The 11,391-nt window shown below is 45.6% G+C and overlaps 1 long non-coding RNA gene across 2 annotated transcripts; it reads left to right on the top strand.

Annotated features, from left to right (window-relative positions):
* Positions 1 to 6,413: 6,413 nt before the first annotated feature.
* Positions 6,414 to 9,250, top strand: LOC115644198. Of its 2 annotated transcripts, none has more exons than XR_003998450.1 (3): positions 6,414 to 6,495; positions 8,660 to 8,795; positions 8,950 to 9,250. It is a non-coding gene; the product is annotated as an uncharacterized LOC115644198 (long non-coding RNA). The 2 variants fall into 2 exon arrangements; XR_003998449.1 differs by lacking the exon at positions 6,414 to 6,495 and adding an exon at positions 6,523 to 6,756.
* The last annotated feature ends 2,141 nt before the right edge of the window (positions 9,251 to 11,391 follow it).

Here is an 11,391-nt window from a genome sequence, read left to right as displayed (position 1 = left end):
CCTGCGGAACCCCACTTGTTATACCTTTCCAGCAGGATTGGGAGCCATTAACAACTACTCTCTGAGTACGGTTATCCAGCCAATTATGCACCCACCTTATAGTAGCCCCATCTAAATTGTACTTTCCTAGCTTATCTATAAGAATATCATGCGAAACTGTATCAAATGCCTTACTAAAGTCTAGGTATATCACATCCACCGATTCTCCCTTATCCACAAGGCTCGTTATCCTATCAAAGAACGCTATCAGATTAGTTTGACATGATTTGTTCTTTAGAAATCCATGCTGGCTATTCCCTATCACCTTACCACCTTCCAAGTGTTTGCAGATGATTTCTTTGATTACCTGCTCCATTATCTTCCCTGGCACAGAAGTTAAACTAACTGGTCTGTAGTTTCCTGGCTTGTTTTTATTTCCCTTTTTATAGATGGGCACTATATTTGCCCCCTTCCAGTCTTCTGGAATCTCCCCCGTCTCCCATGATTTCCCAAAGATAATAGCTAGAGGCTCAGATACCTCTTCCATTAACTCCTTGAGTATTCTAGGATGCATTTCATCAGGCCCTGGTGACTTGCAGGCATCTAACTTTTCTAAGTGATTTTTACTTGCTCTTTCCTTATTTTCTCTTCTAAACCTACCCTCTTCCCGTAAGCATTCACTATACTAGACATTCCTTCAGACTTCTCAGTGAAGACCGAAACAAAGAAGTCATTAAGCATCTCTGCCATTTCCAAGTCTCCCGTTACTGTTACCCCCCCTCATTGAGCAGTGGGCCTACCCTGTCCTTAGTCTTCCTCTTGCTTCTAATATATTGATAAAAGTCTTCTTGTTTCCCTTTATTCCCATAGCTAGTTTGAGTTCATTTTGTGCCTTTGCTTGTCTAATCTTGCCTCTGCATTCCTGTGTTATTTGCCTATATTCATCCTTCGTGATCTGACCTGGTTTCCATTTTTTATAGAACGCCTTTTTTTTTGTAGGTCACGCAAGATCTCAAGGGTAAGCCAAGATGGTCTTTTGCCACATTTTCTATCTTTCCTAACCATCAGAATAACTTGCTTTGGGCCCTTAATAGCGTCCCTTTGAAAAACTGCCAACTTTCCTCAGTTGTTTTTCCCCTCAGCCTTAATTCCCATGGGACCTTGCCTATCAGCTCTCTGAGCTTACCAAAATCCGCCTTCCTGAAATCCATTGTCTCTATTCTGCTGTACTCCCTTCTACCTTTCCTTAGAATTGCAAATTCTATGATTTCATGATCACTTTCATCCAAGCTTCATTCTACTTTTAAATTCTCAACAAGTTCCTCCCTATTGGTTAAAATCAAGTCTAGAACAGCTTCCCCCTAGTAGCTTTTTCAACTTTCTGAAATAAAAAGTTGTCTGCAATGCAGTCCAGGAACTTATTGGATAGTCTGTGCCCGCGGTGTTATTTTCCCAACATATATCTGGATAGTTGAAGTCCCCCATCACCACCAAATCTTGGGCTTTGGATGATTTTGTTAGTTGTTTGAAAAAAGCCTCATCCACCTCTTCCGCCTGATTAGGTAGACTCCCAGCACGACATCACCTGTGTTTTTTACCCTTTTAGCCTAACCCAGAGACTCTCCACCCTTCCATCTCCTACGTCCATCTCCACCCAGTCCAAGTGTGTACATTTTAATATATAAGGCAACATCTCCTCCCTTTTTCACCTGTCTACATGAGGAAAGTTTGCAGAGGTGCTGATGAAATGCAGCTCTCTCATTCTTTCACATGGAGTTTGGTGCATCTCAACACTTCTCAAAGCCAGGCCTATGGGATCAGAGGTGAATCTGTATCTTACCGTTCATTTCCTGCTTCTTCCTATTCCCATGGAGACGCCTGGTGGGCGCAAGTGGTTTACAATTTCCATTTAGGTCCCGATGACCCATCACAATCCCCCCAGCCCTGTTTTCCCCACAAACCATATGGGCCCCTGTGACCATGGAGCCCGTCCTAACCATATTGGCCTCCATAACTGTATAATCTCCCATAGCGACTAGGACACCGGTTACAATATAATCCTCCATAATGTTATAAACCTCTATCAGCACATATGACCCCCATCGCCACCTCCAGTGTCAGCTGCACCTGAGGATTCCACTCTGCTTTCCTCAGGGAAAGAGCTGAGAATTGCACCTGGCTTGTTACAGCTGTTGTGCACGGTGTGTGGAATGTCCTGTCTCTAAGAAGTATAATTTATATATCCCCAGCTGTCTGCCTTGCCCCAGCCTTTCTTCACTTAGGTACCCTGCCTCTAGCTCCTCTACCTCTTAACGACAGGATAATTTTTGGGACAAAGAAGTAACAAGGATTCAAAAGAGCTCGTTAGGTCCCTCAATCCTTCATTCTTCTTTCTTTCTTTCAAGATCATTCTTGCTTCACAAACACGTGCAAGTGACATTTCCACACACTGTAGCACAACAGCTGTAACAAGCCAGACATAAGGCAGTGCGCTGACTCTACAGTGCTGATCCAATCGCCACTGTCATTCCTTCCCAGGAGCAATTCTCAGCTCTTTCCCTCAGGAAAGCAGAGTGGAATCCTCGGGTGCAGCTGACACTGGAGGTGGTGATGGGGGCACATGTGCTGATAGAGGTTTATAACGTTATGGAAACAACTACAAATAGAGGGTGTAAAAGTGCATTGCAAGATTCTCAATGGTTGATCATTGTTCACACTTAGAGGAGAAGATGTTTCACCCAAAGTTCACCCAAAATCATCAAAACAAATTTAAAAAATGCCAAAATGAGCCTCTCTAAGAGTTACTCTCGGGTTAGTGATGTATCTGGAAGCGTCCAAGTACGGGTTCAGGTGATACAGGTTAGTGCTTTGGTATGAGTGCTCCCAACTACTGGAGTTTATTTCTGACTTCTGCCAATCGATCCCTGTCTGACTTTCACCTTGAATGTGCCTCCCTTTACCTCCATGGCAAAACGGTATAATTATTACTTTTCAGGGTGGATGTCTGAGGCTTCCTCCAGTCTAAGCATTTCAAAGTGATTCATCAAACACCCATCAAGTGTTATTACTGCCCAAGAGATTGAACTACTAAAGTAGTAATAACATTTTACAAGGATTAGATATTCCAACACTGAAGACTTTGTCTGTAAAATGTCACTGCTAGTGCTCAGTTTGTGATTCCCAGCCTTTGAAATAGGGCTTTTTGATTTTCCTTCCATGTCCCTTTGCATATACCTTTTCTATATATTGAAGTTTAAAGGTAGATATTGAACCCGTGTAAAAGGGAACAGTTCCATCAGCTTGAAGGAATGCACTTATCTAGCCTGGCGGAGAGGACACTTGTTGGGAATGTCTCTCTCTCTGCATACACGGCAACTCTACCCCCTGCTGCTCAGATCCAACATATAGTGAAACCAATGGGAAGCATCAGTTACTGCATCTCCCCACCCATGAGCAGCCAAGAGAAGTGGGTCTTGTTGAGAGGACATCAGCTAATAAAGCAAAGGAAGAAGCCACAGCACTGACAGTTAAGGATTCCTTCTTCAACGATCAGAGAGCTGTGGATGAGACTGGATTAATTGGAAGTCTGACCAACCTAGTGCATCCTGTCAGAACCGTCTCTCACACAAGCTTTTCAGCCAGAATTAGAATAATTTTAAATTGGAAAATACAACCCCACCAGGATTTCCTCTAACCCGAACAGCATGAAATTCTTTCCCTCAGCTGTAAGGCACAGAACGCCATTGAAGTCTGGGGAACTCTACTCGATGTCCACTGGTTCGGTATCTGCCTCTTGAGCTTTGTAAAGGAATGTTTACTAAAGAAAGGGAAATTCAAAGCTTTACTGAATGAAAATCAAACAGCCCAAATTCGGAGCCTGGGAATCATCGTCTGACTATTGGCATGACATCAGAAACCTTAACATGGATCTGTAAGGTTCATTTAATCCAGCGTTTCTCTAATGAGGCCACCAGCGGATTTTTTTACAGCTACGTCAGCCTCAGAAAGAGGGAGCCCGGGACCCTGCAGTCAGCTGGCTGAGTTCCCAACCCACCCTCCGCAGGACAGGCTCTCAATGAAGAGCTCTGGGAGGCAGGGACAGAGAGACGGGTTTCTGAAAGGTCACCAAAAAAATTGTTGGGAGAACTCTTGAATCTTAATCCATAATTTGGGAGCATCTAATCCCACAAAAGAATCTGCTATTAAAATAATAGAACCTGTGTGCACATACAACTTTAATGAGCCTGCAGTGCTTTGAAGTCCTTTGATTTGAGGAAGCCTGTGATCATGAGCATAATATCACTATGAGATCTGGTTTATGTGGAGGTGAACAAGCACATTGAGGTGAAGGTTACACAGGTTGCAACTCACAGAGTCAGTAATAAAACCTAGTCCTAGTGATTACTCACCCATGCTCACCACTGCTCCTGAACTGCATTGGACAGTTCCCATTCAAGGCTTCCGAATATCCCACTGCAGCATCAGTAAAGTCAGTAGAATGATCCCAGGAATGTCGCTGGGCCCGTAATGTTTTCAGAGGAAAGGGAGCTGAGGGGTGTATTGTGCCCCTCACATCGTGTGGAGTTAGCGAGAAAATGATCCTCAAAAAGATGTTGGTGTCACTAAGCATAAATCTAGGTAACTCGGGGGGGGGGGTGGTAAACCACAAGTGTCAATGAAGCCCTCCTGCTGGAGGCCTTCAATGAACCAATGTTCCTCCATGTTAAACACTTTGTGTAACCTAGTGTAACCTATATGTTAAGAGCTGTAAATGTAGTGTTAGCAGTTAGTTTTCGGTTGTAACAGTCAGTTCTCTGCTGTAATACACTGAAGCTCAGCTAAAGCACGCTCAAGGCTGTTTTAAGATACTGTATAGATGTCTCAGCAGCAGAGAGCGGGGAGGAAGGGGGGAGGCAAAAGATTGAATGAGAAAAGATACTGAAGCTGGATGGGAAAGGAGGGGGGAGTGAGAAATCAGTTAGTCAGCAAGAAAGTTTTGTAGTAAACAACTGTGATATAAAAGGAAGAAACTGCTTTTTTTAGGGGGCAGGATTCGAGATTTTCTCCCTTGCACCTTATTTGAGCTTGGTTTGCTTCTCCACCCTGGTGTGTTTATTGGCGCGGCACACCAAGTGACGGACACACACACACACACACCCCCCGCTGTTGCTTGGCCTCAGGCAGTTATCTGCCGGCAACAAAGACAAAGGGAAAAAATCACATCAGTTGAAGGAGTTACTCAAAGTTTGATTTTTAACTCATTGGGCCTTCAGGAACAAACGATCTCTCAAGTCCTCCAGCAGCCTGAAAAAACTGTCTGAAAAAATTAAGGCACTCAGGTGTCTTCTAATCCCTTAATTATCCTACTGTGTGAACTAGAGAACCCTATTCAAGTTGCTCTCTCCATAACCATTGAGACTATGTGCTAGTGATCCTTTTAACTTAGGACTGAATCTTGCACAGACACTCTGTGATTCTTAACCATGAGAAAGGTTTGGGATTTTAAATTTTTTTTTCTCTTATTGAGTTGCAGGCATTGGTTTTTTCGTGGTTTATAAGTTAAGGCCTGGATTTTCAGAGCAAGACATGTACAATATTTGGCACACTACAGCCTATTGATTTTAGTTGGAACTTGGGCATTCAAATCCCTTAGGGATTTCCAAAAAATCTCACCCCCAATTTTTGATTTAGGGTTCAGGAAGAAATTCCCTACATTTCCTCCATAAAGTGATCATTAATTCTTTTTCTGCTTTCTTCTGAAGCAGCCGGTGAGTGATACTCATTGAGATAACATACTGCATTAGATGGGCCAATTGTCTCTTCTAGCATGGGAATTGCAACAGTCTCGCTTTCAGAAGTGAATCTAGATGCAGATCCTCCTCTGGCTTAACTTAGTGTAGCTGCAGTGAAGCCAGTGGATCAGAGCAGATTTGCACCAGGGGAGGAGCTGGGGTTGTGTTTTGTTTTGATTTAAAAACCCATTTTTCTTTATTCATCAGCAAGTGTTGGTGACTCGCTGAGGTTTACAAACCAAAGCATGGTCTTGTGATACTGGACTGAACTGCTGTGTCTGTCAGTAGATGTCAGAGAACTGTTGGCCACTCACTAAAGGTTAGGGGAGTTTTTTTGGTGGCCCTGTTCCAACACCATAAGGAAGGTGAAGGACCAATGAGAAATCAGGGATCTTGAGACTAACTGTCCCCAGAACCAATGATGAGAGCCCAAAACGGCCTACCAGCCTGATTGACAAGGTAGGCAGGCCAATGAGGGAGTCAGGAGCCCAGGGTCCCGTCCTCCGTGTGAGCTGGAGCTGCCTCAGCCAGCGCGGGCCGAGCTAAGGGGAGAGCAGCAGCCAGAGCTGAGCTGAGCGGAGCCGCAGCAGCCTGAGGGGCCAGAGGAGCAGCCCAGAGAGCAGAGCTGAGCTGGAGGCAGAGCCGCAGCCAGGCTGGGGCAGAGTGGGGCTGGGGCTGGGGCTGGGGCTGGGGCCGTCCGGAGCCGGGTGCGCTGAGCAGCTGGGTGAGTGGGGGGGACCCTGAGCAGAGGGTCCAGCACAGGGAGACGCCACCAGCCAAGACGGGGATCATGACACTGACGGGGGCCTGATGCTGGGAAGAAGGGTCCTGCCACCTGGAGCCTGAGGGCGTGTGGGAAGCGCCAGAGCAAGTGTCCGACCCGCAGCGTCCCTGCAGCACGGCCAGGGACTGGGCAGGGGGAACAGACTGTGAACTGCCCTGGCACTGCAGAGACGGCTGTGTGTGGTGTCCCTCAGCCCACAGGGTGGGGTGACTTGTTCCTTTATCCTGTCTAATTTATTCCTTATTTATTTATTAGTTGCTGTTTAATAAATCATATTTCCTCTGAAGTACATGTGCCGTAGAACCTCAGCGCTACGGACACCTCGGGAATGGTGGTTGTCTGTAACTCTGAAATGGTCCGTAACCTGAAGATGTTACGGGATTCAGCCACTGCTGAATTGGGGCTGCAGCCATTGGGGGTGGAAGCATCCAGTGTGAGGAGAGTACCCTGGAGTGGGGACAGCTGAGCCCCTGACCTAAGTGACCGTGAGAAGATTAAGGATGGAGCCCCACCAGGATTTCTAGTCCGAGCCTTGTCAGGGTTACAAGGACAGTGGAAGAGGAGTCCTTGAGGTCAGGCAGGCCTCTGGGAAAACAGAGTGGGAATTAGGACTCAGATTCATTCATTAGTAAATTCAAGCGGGGTCCATATAATCTGGTAAAGTTCCCCACAGAGGTGGGACCATCTCCTACTAACATATAGGTTATATCCTAACAAGGAATCTTGTATCATTAATGCTATCCCAGCCATGTTCTTTGCACTATTTTTTTAAAGGACTGGAAATTCCAAGCATTAATGATATACATTTTATATATTTATATCTCTTAGAGACAGGATATTTTTAGGACAAAGAGAATAACAAGGATTCAAAAGAGCTGCTTGGGTCCCTTCTTCTTTCTTTCTTTCTTTCTTTCTTTCTTTCTTTCTTTCTTTCTTTCTTTCTTTGTCTCTCTCTGCATCTCTCTCTCTCTGCTTTTCTCTCTTTAGGTCTCTACATGACCTCAGTTGCAATAGGAGCTAATCATTACAATTTTTATTTCCCTTTCTAATGTACCTTAAGTTTATTGTCTTGCCTGCTGTGTGTTTCAGGTTTATCGCCATGGCAGAAAGATGTCTTGCTTCACAAATGTGTGAAGCTGCAATAAGCTACAACATGCCAGGTGTAAGCCACTTCCCTGCCTCCACAGTGCTGATCCAGCCACCACCTTCCCAGGAGCAATTCTCAGCTCTTTCCCTCAGAAAAGCAGAGTGGGATCCCCAGGAGTAGTTGACGTTGGAGGTGGTGATGGGGGCAGATGTGATGATAGAGGCTCATAACGTTCTGGAGGGTTATATGGTTACGGGGGTTCCTGTGATGATGGGAGATTATACAGTTATGGGGGCCCATACAGTTAGGATGGACTCTATGGTCATGGGGTCCATATGGTTGTGAGGGAATACAGTTTAGGGGGATGGCGATGGGTAGGATTACCAGATAGTAACTGTGAAAAAACGGGATGGCGTGGGGGTGCGGGGGGATAATAGGCGCCTATCTAAGACAAAGTCCCAAAAAACAGTATTGTCGCTTTAAAAATGGGACATCTGGTCATCCTAGCGATGGGGCCATTGTTATGTTAATGGCAGCTTTGGGCCATGTTAAATACAGCAGGTATATCCATGGGAACAGGAAGAACCAGGAAATGAGAGGCATGATACAGATTCACATCTGAGCTCATAGGCCAAACTTTGAGAAGTGGTGAGTACACTGAACTCAGTGTGAAATAATGAGCGAGCTGCATTTCATCAGCACCTCTGCAAAGATTCCTCATGTTTCCCATGTTAAACTCGATGGGTTTCCTCTATTGCTTCCCTAGCGATAGGTTTCTTCTGTTATCAGCACAATGGGCCTGATTCTCAACTACACGAGAGTCAACATAAACAAAATGTCTCGCGGTCCACCAGCAGATTGCCCTGATGGGCCACAACCCGAAGGTTCCCCACCCCTGGTCTAGGTGATCTCCTATCCGTGAATATGGACGATCTCTATCTGCCTTTTAACTTTCTAACAGCAGCTGCATAATGGAGAAGCTTTTCGAACTTCTGCTTTTATTGTGCTTTTTTTCAGTTGAGAGAAGTACTTCCAAAAGGTGGCAGATGGACTGGAGTGCCAAACTCTACAGCTGCAAGAAAGAACTCAGAGAACTGTGAGAAAGATACCATTTTGGAGCTGGGGATAGGATACGGCTCTCCATAAAACGATGGTAATCTAGTCTTCCTACTCTGCTTTCTTTCTTTATTCTCTATTCTGACAATTTCCTACTCCCCTTTATGTCTTATTCAAATATATACTACTTCATACTATTGGTCATCTGGTTTAATTGTTCTTCCATTCGTGATCTTTTCATATTACCAAAGGTTCATCCCACAGCATCTCATCCTTCACCAAGAATTCACCATTTTCCTCTCTGCTGGGCTTCTTGCTGGGCTCACTCAACTGCATTGTCTTACAAGACCTCACTTTCTTGCCTGCTCATGGATGGAGAGGTAGTTTCTGGCAGAGTACAGGTTCCAAGACTTAACTCAAACCCTTTGTACAAAACAGCACTGCTTCCTTTCCCTCTCCACCATCCCTCCCCTTGACTAATCAGCAAATCTGCTCTAGGCAGCGCTTTGACAATCCTTTGATGACAGCCACATGTGCTACTGATGCCACCCATAACCACAGCTGGCTCACACAATGTTAAGATGAAAGACAACTGAAGAGTGCAACATGCATATCACCCCTGTGAGGCTGCAATTCATCCAAAGGAGGACTTACAAAGGCACTCAAGTTTGTGTAAGCAGAGTCAGGATGAGCTCTCCCCTGACCTCTGGTGGTGAATTATGGGAAGTGCGGAAAGAAGGCCAGGAAATGTGAACTCTCAAATATTTGCATGGGCACACCCAGCAAGGCAGCCTGGGATGGTTATTTTGACAGCTGGGCTCCCCAATTTCTTTGTTATTGGGGCAGGAGGAAAAGAAATGGGATGCCGCATTGTTTCCTTCCTTTATTAAAAGGATTTGGCTACACTCAGACTCCGTGCTTGCGAGAGGGGAAGTATTGCCTCCTAGAGGCACTCAGGGGGGTGTGGTATGTAAGTGTCCCAGGTCACTCGGTGGGGGACTCGAGCCGGTCATGCATTGTGTTATTGAAACGGAATCCCCTGGATACTGAACCCTGGCCCTTGTTGCTGCCAACTCAGAGGGGCAGAAGGGTTACATTTGTTTGGTAACTAATTAGGACCTCTCTCCACAAAGAGCATCTCAGATCCTCCAGGCAGTCCTAGGAACTGTATAAAAGTGCTCACGACTCAGCACTCTTCTACACCTTTCTCTGGACTTCATCTCCTCGGTGATTCGGGTACGTCCAGCTTGACACAATTTCTTTCTAACCACACAGATATCACAGTAGGGCTTCTTTCAGTTTAAGACGGAGTCTTGCATGTACTCACTGTGATCTTTATCAGGGATCAGGGTGTTCTTCCTTAACTATCCTGTGTAATTATTCAGTTTCAAGGGCTGGTGGATTGATAGGAAACATATTTCCTGTTAACTGGATAAAGAATTAGGACATTTAAATCTTTTCAGTAACTTTAGAAAGTCCCTTAGCCATTTTTCACTTAGCTGGATTAGGAAAAAACTTTCCCAGGTTAGTCCGGAAAGGGTCAATTCGGTGGTCTTCTACTTGACTCTGAAGCAGCTATTACTCCTCAATACTGGAGAGAGAGAATGGATAAAGTTCTCAAGTGGTGTGATCCAATCTAGCAATTGCTATGTTCGCCTGAGCAGAAATACCCATTGAAGGTGCTTCTCCTCAGATGGTGTAATTTAGTGTAGCTGCAGGTCAGTGGACCTGAACCCATTTTAGCCCAGCTGAGGAGCTTGTCCTAAGTGATTTCTTTGGAGAAAAGCCAAATCTCTGTTTCTTCATCAGCAAGTTTTGGTGACTCCCAAGATTTGGAAACTCAAAGAGCCACCTTCTGACACCAGAATCGACTGGTTTGCACGCAGAGGTTAAATCCTCAAAGGAAAGGATGTGATTACCATGATCCCAGAAATGTTCTCTTTGATAAATATCTAAAATAGATCCAGAATGCCAGGTGTCCATCATTATTCCAGTCAGTGTTTTTCAGACAAAGTCATTGAGAGGGACACAAAGGGGCGAGTTGGCTGGGAAGTTTACTGTGAGTGGACAAGAGGTGTAGAAAGAGGATAAAGGAACAAATACATGACCACACCCATGCAGACTAAATGCACTCCTCCTCGCTCTCTCAGGCCCCATGTAAACCTCGCTACAGTTATAACTGAGCTTTGAAGCCTTTCTTCCACCAGCACTTCTACCTTCTCTTACTCTAGTCCCTATTGTGTGTTGCAGGTTTACCTCCATCCCAGAAAGATGACTTTCTCCAGCCTGTGCTATCCAGAATGCGGGGTAGCCCAACCCAGTCCAGTTACTGACAGCTGCAACGAGCCATGCGTTAGGCAGTGCCCTGACTCCGAAGTGGTGATCAAACCCTCACCGGTTGTTGTGACCCTCCCCGGACCAATTCTCAGTAATTTCCCTCAGCAGAGTGAAGTGGCAGCCATAGGAGCTCCTGTGGTTGGAGCTGGTTTGGGGGGCTCATTCTGTTTGGGGGGATTGTACGGCTATGGAGGCCATTACGGAGGATTGTATGGTTTAGGGAGATTAGGTGGTTACAGGGGCCTTTACGGTTATGGGGGATTGTTGGGCTATGGGGGACACTGCGGTTACCCAGGCCTTTATGGTTTCGGCGGATTATGGGGATATGGGGGATGTGGCCGTAGGTCTCTTAGTGG

The sequence above is a fragment of the Gopherus evgoodei genome, unplaced genomic scaffold (assembly GCF_007399415.2).
Source record: "Gopherus evgoodei ecotype Sinaloan lineage unplaced genomic scaffold, rGopEvg1_v1.p scaffold_95_arrow_ctg1, whole genome shotgun sequence".
Lineage (NCBI taxonomy): Eukaryota > Metazoa > Chordata > Testudines > Testudinidae > Gopherus > Gopherus evgoodei.
Note: the sequence above shows the minus strand (reverse complement) of the source record. Positions and strands in the feature narration are given on the sequence as shown.